Source organism: Sparus aurata, chromosome 4 (assembly GCF_900880675.1).
Source record: "Sparus aurata chromosome 4, fSpaAur1.1, whole genome shotgun sequence".
Lineage (NCBI taxonomy): Eukaryota > Metazoa > Chordata > Actinopteri > Spariformes > Sparidae > Sparus > Sparus aurata.
The window spans coordinates 23,700,168-23,711,224 of NC_044190.1; positions in this window are offsets into that span (position 1 = coordinate 23,700,168).

The window sequence follows — 11,057 nt, forward strand, 5'->3', positions numbered from 1 at the left end:
ACTTGAGTCATTCACTTTCTATTACTGACATCAATGGATGTCAAAAGATGTAGCCATAGATTTGGACTACACATATAACTTTGTCTTACCATTTCAAACTATGGGAGACACAGACTTTTGATTCAGGAGTCACACCAGTGGGCGTTTGGACTGGCAAAAAATGGAACCTTTGACTTTTTGCAATAGCCTGTATAAAACATGGACGTAGTCTCTGTAACATCACCCATAGGTTTGACTCCAGCAATCACCACCTTGCCAGTGTCCGACTCTGTTTTAGGGCATGATCACCTGTGGGCAGGACTGGATATGATGCACAGGGAACTTAATTAGCTTAATTAACACTCATCTTTGTTTTGGTTGTGACCTTTGCATGGAGGGGGAGTTTGCCGGTCAAAGTTGCCCAAAGGTGAACTACATGCGAAGCCATGATGCAGCTGCGTTTTGCCACCAGATGCAGATGTGTTTATTAAAATAAAATATAAGTAAACAGGAGGTGAATATGTACCGCTATTACTTTCACACCTGTGTAACTGTACCCTTAATACCGGCTAATCCAAAAATGGCCAAAGAGGTGGAGACTGGTCTGGTGGCGCTGGGGAATGACGCATGGTTGCTTAAGACCTGCTGGACAACTAAATAGCTAACTAGCTGCTAACTCAAAGCGGCCACGTCCTTAATTATGTATTCTTTTAAGCCTTAGTGTAATGAGTGAGTTGTACAGTTGTCATGAATGGGTAAAGGACACAAACCCGTCTCTGTACCAGGCTGTAAACATGTTTATTTCTGCTGTAAGTTATTTAGGGGGATTCATTTGCTTTTGTAGTCAGCCTCAAGTGGCCATGAGAGGAACTGCAGTTTTTGCCAGTCTTCCTCGTCAGGACCCTTGCTGAGCCAACACAGTGGCCTCATTGATGCAAACTAAGGGGCTGTATTGCGGTGCAGCTATCAGTCTGAACCCCAGCTAGGTGGCTGCCCACCAATTAGCAGTTTGTCTGACTGGCAACAGCTGCTCTGCTAACTGGTACAAGGAAAGGAAACAAGTAGGTAACGTTGAGGGAGTGCCAGTGTAACTTTCTGCTTAGATGAGCTGAAAGAAAAAACCTCTGCCAACATGAACAGTATACGTTATTTGAAAGGTGTTCCTGTAATCTGACACAGCAAATAATATACTGATATACTGACTGTTTTGAATATTTTAAAGGGCAGCTATTAAATTCAAGTTCAGTTATCCTATGCTGGAATGGTAGATACCACGTGCAGCTGCCATCACACTTTAAGACAACATAATACTAGACTTTGTTTACTCACCATCTGATCACTGTGGTGTGGTTTTAGGAATCTGCACGTGCACACATGCTATAAGGATCCTTAACCTCCAGCAAGCAGACATTAAGAGGTAAAGGCTCAGTGTGTGTGTGCCAGAGCCAGAGGTCATCTTGAGAGTTGTAAGCCCAGACTATGTCCATCACTCTTCTCTGGATCTCTGCCATCTAATGCTCATTATCATCATAATTATTATGAGTCCCACACCCTGCTTCATTTCTAAATAATGTCTTATTTGATGCGAGGGGTAAAACATTCCAAATTTGTCATTACAGCATACACTTAACTGATATACACCTGTTAGCCGTACTTATCTCCAGAAAAGGAAATCAATAACAAAGAAAACAAAGAGTCTCTAGAACTAAAGTCTTTTTTAACCCTTTGGGGAGACTGATTTGTTGTCCTCATCAATCTCTTAGTCTTTTACCATTGCACTGTTAGCTGCTTTCCCGAGAGCATATGAAAGCTACAGTTTAACTGCAGCGTCTGTAATAGATGTCTGTGTAAGCGCTCTCCAGCAGTAGATGGAAAACTAGACATATACCTCGGCACAATAAATCTTACAGTAATTTTCCGAGCCTGCATGACAACTAATGGCATGGAGAAAAGCTCTGTGCTTTGTGTATTTGCCTGTGCATTATTGTGCAAGTGAGTGCACAAAATTATAACACTGCTGAGTTGTTGATTAGCGGGGCAATTTTTTCATCTTCTTTGAGCTGTTTTTGTTTCACATTGTGCCCGCGGATTTCTGTGTGAACCAAATAAGAGGTCGGGGTGAATAATTGGGCGCTCGCTGAGCTATGGGGAGTAATACTGCTGTTCGTAAGTGGCCTGTTTGGATGAACTGTCACTGTTGTACAAAGATGTGTATGTTTGAACAGCGGATAATAATTAATACAGCGATGCTGTCGTGTAGCGGCAGGGCTGCTATTTCACCACTCTGATGACTAAACACCGGTGGGAAGGGGAGCAGCGAGGGGCGCCTGGAACAATATTTTACTCATTTGGATGTGCTCAATGCTACAGCCGTTGCACCCAGTGAATCTGTCAGACAGCACCATTTCCCCGAGAACAGCTGCTATTTATCTGATTTTCTCATTAGCGTTGACTCATGACTTCATTGTACTGGCTTTGGCAGAGGTACTGCAGAGCCTCGGTACGGCTCTTTACAGCTGAGACTCGGTCTCCCTGATGTTACTGGATGTCGGAACATGTAACACCTGTCTGCGATTTTCAGCCATCAGTTGAAATTATGCTCAATACAATTTTGTATCTGCATTTGATGTTTAGTTTAATATCCATATCCGAGCAGATGTTTAATATTCCTTACATACGTGTAACTCTCACCTTATTTCTATCTTTTTCTTGCTCAGGTGGAAGAAAAGAATCTGGGATCAATCTCAGGAGTCATTAGACATGGATGCAAGAACAGTATGTAAGAACAGCCTAGACCCTTAGCAATGTTTTAATCCTTGGAGGTGAAGGACTTAGGAAATCTTGCTAATTTCACAGATGGTTTAAAATAGATTAGTGTGGAGTAGCAGCTCCCGGAGAAGGGCTGACCCACCAGGCTCCCTGTGCAGCTGCCAAAACCCTGCGCCTGATGCTCAGATGTGCCTTCCAAAAGTCCTGCAAGGTTAAACTCAAACTTAAGCGTCCCGAAATGCCATCCTCGTTGTTAGCTTCAGTGCATCTTTGGTGAACTTCACCTCAGTTTTGTTCCGGGTCTTGAAAAGTTATTATTTTCGATAATCTTCTGTGAGCATTTTTATTCCTCACTTTTCTTGAAGACATTTAAGGCTCGCTGTTCAATTTCGGCTTGCTGGTTACAGTTTTGTCCACTGACTTGTCACATTTTCTATTTTTCATTCATTTTTCAGTCCTTGCTCACTTAATTGATTGTCTAGTTTTATGACCTTGAAATTTGTGGCCTTGGGAAACAACTTTGTTGCTTCCTGTTCTTGGCTAACACAATGCACTGAAGCACAAAGGATTTTCCTTTGAAACTGATGTGTCCACTTGGCCACAGAGACTATTCTTACTTGTTACTGTGTGTTCTTTCTCATTGGACGTTTTGTACAATGCATCCAAGAGCCATTTTTTGTAATGGAATAAAGGAGTGAATCAGACTCTGCGTGGTATTTTGAAGAGGCCAAGCCTGCTGTTAGAGCTGGGCTGTGTCCGAGTGGGCCTGACAAAACTCTGGCCTGGCTGAAAAGGCCCAGCTTGGAGTTAATGTGGAAAGACAATGGCACAGGGTGAAAAACTCGACATGGTTTTGTTGGACTTGTCATTCTTTGGGGCATAGCTGTGAGGAAAGCCTAGGAACCATCTGAATGTTATTTGTGCTTTTTTTGACCCATATTTGGGACAGCTTTCACCAAGCCCTTGTGAGAAGGTTGAAACAATGGAGAGGCGCTTTCAGAAGAGGGACAGGCCTCGACTCCGGCCAAACCATCTTGGACCTGGTTCACTGGAACGGTTTGTCTCCAAAAGGCTGACATCACGGCACAGCTACTGGTCCATTGTTGCTATTCCGGAAAAAATAAATAATGACGACTAATACAGATTATTATCAAATTATTTTTGTTGGGCATAAGAAAGATTTCGGATTACAATTTAAAATGAAAGACAGGTCACAAGAGCTGACAATCTAATGTCGAAGGTTCAGCACACGTCAAGCACAATATGCAACCTTTGTAAAGATTTCATTATATTCATTCTAAAGAATGAATAAAAATATGCGTGTGATGGATTATTGTATCTGGGATGCACTGCCATGTCTCCTTGCTGAACTGAGATGTTACTGAAAAGCTATTTCTGTCTATGTAAATCAATTGGATTTTCTGAGCACAGTTGTTACGAACACTGGGTTGCTAAATGAACTTTTGAAAATCCACACGGGACAATATTTCAGAAAATGTAATTTTGCATACTGTTTCACATCATTGCATCTCCTCGCTGCATTTGTCTCCCAAAGCATTTGACTGCATTTCTGTGGGGGAAGAATAAATGCGTAATGTTTTTTTAAAAGCATCTCTGCTCCCTCAGCTTTTTGAAGAATCTAACAAAATAAAAGGTTTCTCTCTCGGAATATGTGTCATTCTCTCAAAGCTATCACTCAGCTCTCTCATGCATATGTGAATTACACACCTTTATGAATATGTAAATGTTGCGAGAATGCCTCATTAATTAGTAATTCATGCATTTTTCACAAGCCCAATACTTTGCCAGTGTCGTCTGATGAATTATCAGCCAGAAGTTAAAAAAAGGGGATTCATCATCACGTTTTCAGAGGTTTTGAGCTACATCTGTAATTTGTGTAATTCAATGAATATGATTTGCTTTGCTTTTTATGGCGGTATCGTTGCAGCTGTCTCATAATATGATCTATGGATTTCTACTTGGAATCTGCAAGTGCACTAATGTTAACAGGCATATTTCTCCAAGTAGATGTTTGCTTACATTATTTGATCCTGGTTGAAATATCAAAATGCAAGCATCTCAAACTATTCCTTTCAGTTTATAGCTTAGTTTTGGTAATTCTAGTGAAGAAAAAAAACGATGAGATGTGAAAAGATCGTTTCATTCATTCAAGAGGAAGCACTACAGAAGCATCTTGTCCGTGTGCACAGAGGTTTTACATTACTTTCTCAGTGGAAAATCTTCTGGTATGAAAATATTAAGCGTGTTAGAGGTGAGCAACGGAGCAAAATGCTCTTTATTTTGATCTGATTTGTAGCACTCTTGGGTTTTAAACTTCAGACAAATCATCCGTCTTGTGTGTGTGTTTTTTTTTTTCTAAATGAAAGATGCTGAATTCCTGTAGCAAATAAAATATACATTAAATACAAGTCATGTTGTATTCAGAAAATGTTTACTGGGAACAATCTGAACAGCTTTCTCGCACACAGCCTGATCAGACACACTAAAATAGACTAAAACTTCCACTTCATTTACAGATAAATACTCAGTATTTAATGTCTTTATTATTCATACAAAATATTTTTTTAAAAATAACTTGTAGTAAATACATTTGGTTGGTTATATTTAGTCAGCACAAACACAAGATCCATGACTATCCACACGTGCCCCCCTTAGCTACAACCACAGTTTCTCTTTGAGCTTGAGATTCATGCATCTCGTTTAATCTTAATACTCACTTACCTGTGTACAGCAGTACTGTTTTAGGGTTTCCTGGATGTGTGGCTTTTAAATGAGCTCTCCTGTTTTCATCATTACCACATTCAGAAGATTTGCACACCCACAGAGAGCGGGTGCAAGTACATCAGCTGGAACTGGCCAGTACGTATTGCTCGACCATGAATTTAACATGATGGCGCAGAGGTGGAAGGGATGTTGCCTTTTCCTGTTGGGGATTAGAGTCTGCTACTGTACGGACGCAGCCACTTTGTTCTGTCCTCCCTATTGGCGCAGGGATATATTTATGTAAATGGATGGGGGGGGGGGCCCTTTGGTGTTAACATGAGTGTACTCTGAGGAGAGGGTACCAGGGGACTTTCGAGCAGTAAATATGTGATGGGAGAGGGCGGGGGTAACAAACAAATGTGTCATCATAATAATGTACACCGCTTTACAATTCAAAAGTGCAACATTAAATCATTCATCTGGTTTATTTTAATAAAACTGTATTAGTTTTGAAATATGCGTTCCGGGGCAGGAGGGGTGATTTACTTTCTTTGTTTTCACTCGAGCCGTTCTCTGAGGTATGACAGCATATCAACTCATGTGGGCTTATTGATCATGTACTGAAATATTCAGTCCCTCCTTCATATTTGTTAAAATATTGTACATTTTCAATTCATTCAAATATTGTATTAAATTGCTGTTTCAATTATCAACCTTAACGTGACTTTTTCGAACCTTTTTTTATCAAAAGTCTGCGATCACTCATCGTCCCGTTGTACAGAGAGCCATCTCCAATGAGCAATAAGCACCAAGATTTTATCAAATAACCAGATATAAATGGCAAATGATTACCTTTACAAGCACACGCAGAGGTAAACAAGCTATCATTATATTGGGGGTTAGATTTAATGCAATTACGGGGGTGTAACAAAAAGATAGCACGGCAAATTGTGTAACAGGTTTGCTCCCAGCAGGTAATAAATAAAGCAATTACTTTTGAAATGAGTAATGAATAATGATTAATATATTACTACTAGACTGAGTAATGAGTCTAACACTGGCAGGTAGCAGAAGGACCCAGTCTTTGCTCATGCCTGTTGGCGTTTCCACACTGTTGCTGTTGTTGATCGTCAGTCAAGCTCTAAATGCAGCTCCTTGCATCTCAATGTGATTTCAATTATGATTTCATGGATGAATTACCCACAGTGCTCAAGTATGTTATGAAGCATGTGGGTGACTCTACAAGTGACTTAATGTCCAGACCATAAGCTGATGCATCTCCCCATCCTTCACGCCACTATGGCTGTGCTGCCACGACGCCTCCAGATAAAAGGTTCAATTAGTCGCTGAGACAATCCAGCAGACTTCTGGAGAAATTAGACTGGAGGAACCCCCGCTGTTAAAATAAGGATCTTATGAAAAGCACATTTACAGTTTTGGCATGAAAGGAGGGAAATACAAGAGAATGACAAAGGAGGCGTGTGACGTTGATGGATTCACATCTTGTGTTTTACATCCAAAAACTCACATTTGGTTTTCATATAATTGAACATAATTGTGTGTTGCGTTTATGTGTTTTTGTGTGCTCGTGTTACCTGGTGTTTTACAGAGCCACAATAAAGTCCACAGGCCTGTCTACTAATTGCTATGAAGGGATGAGAAATACAAAGTTATCGCTTTGCATCGAGAGTTATTTATTCATCTAGACTGTTCTTGTGTGAGTTGCCAAGATTTCAGGAAAAAGAAATTCTGAACACTTGGCGTAGAGATGTCAAATATAATGGAACTAGAGGGCACTTTGCTTGTGGTGCTCAAGGTGCCAAACACAAAGTATAAAAACTCAAATCAACATCCTAGGTTGAGCTGTAATGTTAGCTAGCTCAGTTAGTAGGGGTGTGAATCTTTTGCAGTCTCACAGTTTGATTCCGATTCTTGATTGTCCGATTCCACCCACAATCATTTTTTTAATCAAAACAATTCTCAATTTTATGAAGAGTAAGGGGACACTGTTTTAGTACACTGTGCACCAAACCAAAGCTGAGTGCCGTCCTACTCCAGTATTTTCAGACATTTCTGTGGCCGTTATCTCCAAAATTTGGCAAATCTGCTCACAACAATCTACAATCTACTGGAGTGAACTGTCCCTTTAAAGGTGTATGCAGTATTGACTGCAATGATTTATCCTTATGCTCACTGCTATCTTGCCACTGTTTTAGAGGAGCATGTGGACATGTGAGTTATGAGTAATGCGATAAGGAAACCGTTCTGTTTTCTGGTTAGAGGAGACCTGTTAATTGCTCCTCTTGCTAAGTGCTTTTACTCAAGATTCTTTACCGTAGGATCCGCTTCCCTCTTTCGGGGACATTTCCAGTCTCTGTAGATGCCGTGGTGGTGATGAAAAACCAACATAAGATTAGAACACGGTGTCTGAGGAATTCCTCATTGTCTCCTCTGCAATTTTAACATATTACAAATTATATTACACTGAGCTTGTCAAGCATTTGGGTTCCGATAATTACTATGCAATCATATAGATGCAAGTGATATTAAATATTCATTCACTCGTTCCTTGAGGAATAATGGTAATGGAAAAATCTTGGAAGTTGTTTTCTATTTTTAATGATTTTTCAACAAAGCTTAAAAGCTGGGCTGTGGTGAGATTGGTATTTTGTCTGGCTGTGACGAGACATAGGTTGGGTTAACACTTTCATATTAACCTAAGGAGTTAAGTGTAATCTCATATATTTAAGCAAAGCTGTTCCATGTTTCTAAACCCTAACTCTCATTCGGGCTCTAGCTGAAGAGATTGACATAGTAATAAACTGATGTTAATTAGACACACTTTGAAATCCTCCATTCTGCTCGTCTCCATGCCCGAGTGGAGCTGGTGGCTTATTAAATCATTTGCTGCTCTTGGGTGATCTTCTTTTGAATCTTGGCCTGACCCTCCGGGCACAATTTATTTTTATTTCAAAAAAATTTTACCAGCAAATTTTGCATTAGTTCAAGAGAATTATAAATCATTATTACAGAGGCAGACACATCAAACATTTTGTTTAAGAGCTTTCTGCTCAATGAGGCATCAAAGGGGATGTTCACACTGATGACTGTTACACTGGCACATATCTATTCATTAGCACACTAAAGTTGGCATGATCATGTTTTGTACACGGCCCACAAAACACTTTCGATGGCTGCCATCTTCATAAAGTTCTTTAGATATGAGTAGGTTCTGAATTACTTCCAGATACAAAGTTTCCTCGTCTTTGGAGCCCAACAGGTGCAGGGTGCCAAAGATTGATTGATAGGAGAAGGCCTTCAGTCAGTAATGTAACACAAATCCAATTTCGATTTAAAAATTACGACTTAAAAGAACTTGCAGCCAAAACACAATGTAACTGATCCACAAACAATGTATCCATCGACATCTGCACTTACAGGCTGCAGGCTGCATTATGACTTTAGTAGCTCTGGATAAAATTAACCTGTCAATCCAGATCTACATGATTTTCGCCTGTTCTGTATTTCTGCCGCACAAGGAGAGTTTTTTTTTTTTTTTTTTTTTATGGATGAAATAATAAAAATCAGACTTTTAACTGACAATTTTAACTTGCAGATGCAACCCATGATGTCCCATACAGCTGTATAGGCCATCACGCTAAGCTTATTACGATTTATATCTATGTTTACCACTGCATGAAAAGTGGGATTTTCGTCAGTGTGCGGCACTGTAGATTGACGTGGAATTTCAGGTTTGCGGCAATTTGCAGGCAACACTGAAAACTGCCGTGAATTGTCGGAAATTGACGTGGGCCTTGCTTGGCAGTTGTCCCCCCATGACCCCTGATTCTAGGGGAGGCTTTAACATGTAAATGAAAATGCTGTGAGCTATACAAATGCAAATCAGGGTAGCAGGGGGAGTTTTACCCCAGGTGATCTTTTTCTAAAAGGTGTTAACTTCATTTTAAGAAAATCTCTGGTATAAATAGACGAGGCCTAATTATAGACCTTATATTTTAGCTTGAATGGATTTACTTAATTAAAGTATGCTAGATTAATTACTGTGTATGTCATTAGCAATGGCCAATGTTATGTAAAAAAGATTATTTATTCTTCTCTCTCTCTCTCTCTCCTGGGAACAAGTTAAAGATAAAACTCCAGTTGTTAAGAAGTTAAAATTTGCATGAAATATTTTGAGATAACCAAGATATTAAAATATATATATAAAAAAAAGCATTTCTATAATTTCATGGGTTCTGAATGTTTTAAAAGCAGTTGAAAAGTAATTCTTATTGCGTGTGAGAGTTCATGACCTGTAAGAGTTTTTACACTTCCGGGTTGACCGGAGCGTGAGTGACGAGGAAGAAGGAGCGGAGAGTTAATGGCGTCGAGCAGCTAACAGTGGACTGTGTGTGTCGTCAGTGTCGTGTTTTATCACTAACAGACTGTGAACTGTTGTCGGACGACGTGCTGTGAGTTGGACTCTCCATCGCAGTCGAAGTGTTTGTGTTTTATTGGACACGAAGCAAGTTCGGCTAAGCTAGCTAGCAGGAGCTAAGCTAGCTAGCAGGAGCTAGGCTAGCGGCCCGGCCATTGTCGAGAGGAGGCCTGCGCGGACGAGAGGAGCTTTGCCGGGTCGCCACGAAGAATATTGCCGACGGACGGAGCTTCGCTGCCGCAGAGGGACACGGAGGTTTATCGCTGCGGGCATTTTGTTGTCACAGACCAACCCCCGCCTCATAACAAGGCCGCGACCTCCTGTTAGCTCGGAGCCACGTCTGCAAGTCCAGATTTACACGATGCCGATAATGACGCCATTGTGTGTAAGTAACTGTTACTGTTTTCTCCCTCGTTTAATTTGACTGTGACTTACGTTTCTTTATTCATACCAGTCTTTTTAATTGTTTTCCAGCTGCCTGTAAGACATTACGAGACAGTACGCAGGACAACAAACAACCAGATCTTGCATCGCAGGCGGACGCTGTGAGGAGTTCAGCTCGGAGTCGATCGAGGACAAAGAGGGTAAGATTTATTAGATTGGATCCGTCTTTGGTCAATGTGACTATTATTCTATTAAATAATAAATGTGTTGTATCCATACGCAGTGCATCGTGCAGTACTGATCGTCTTTATTGATTGTTATTACAGCTGCTGGAAGCGAGACAGAGTGCTAGCTGAGGATGAGGTGGACCTTTGGAAGTGCGCCGCCATGGACCTGATGTCTGAGGAGAAAGACGGCACAAGCTGGCGGGTGTCTGGATGGATTGTGCGACCTCCGTCCTTTCGCAGCCGGGAGCTCACCGAGCTCTGCGCCACACTGCTGTCACATGAGAGGCGATTACGGAGTACAGGGCAGCGCACCACAGACGTCTGCAAAAACAGACACTTCGCGTTGCTGTAGGATTTTGGGCCTCTTGTGAGCTTCCTGTTTGTTGTGTGGGCAAATTATGCTCAGTACATGCTGTGTGTTTGTGCTAATAAAACTCTTTGAATAAACAACTCCTTCCTGGCAAATGTTCCTTTCCTCAGTAAATTCATTCATGTCATTGATGATATCATAAATATAAATGAATGAATAAATCATA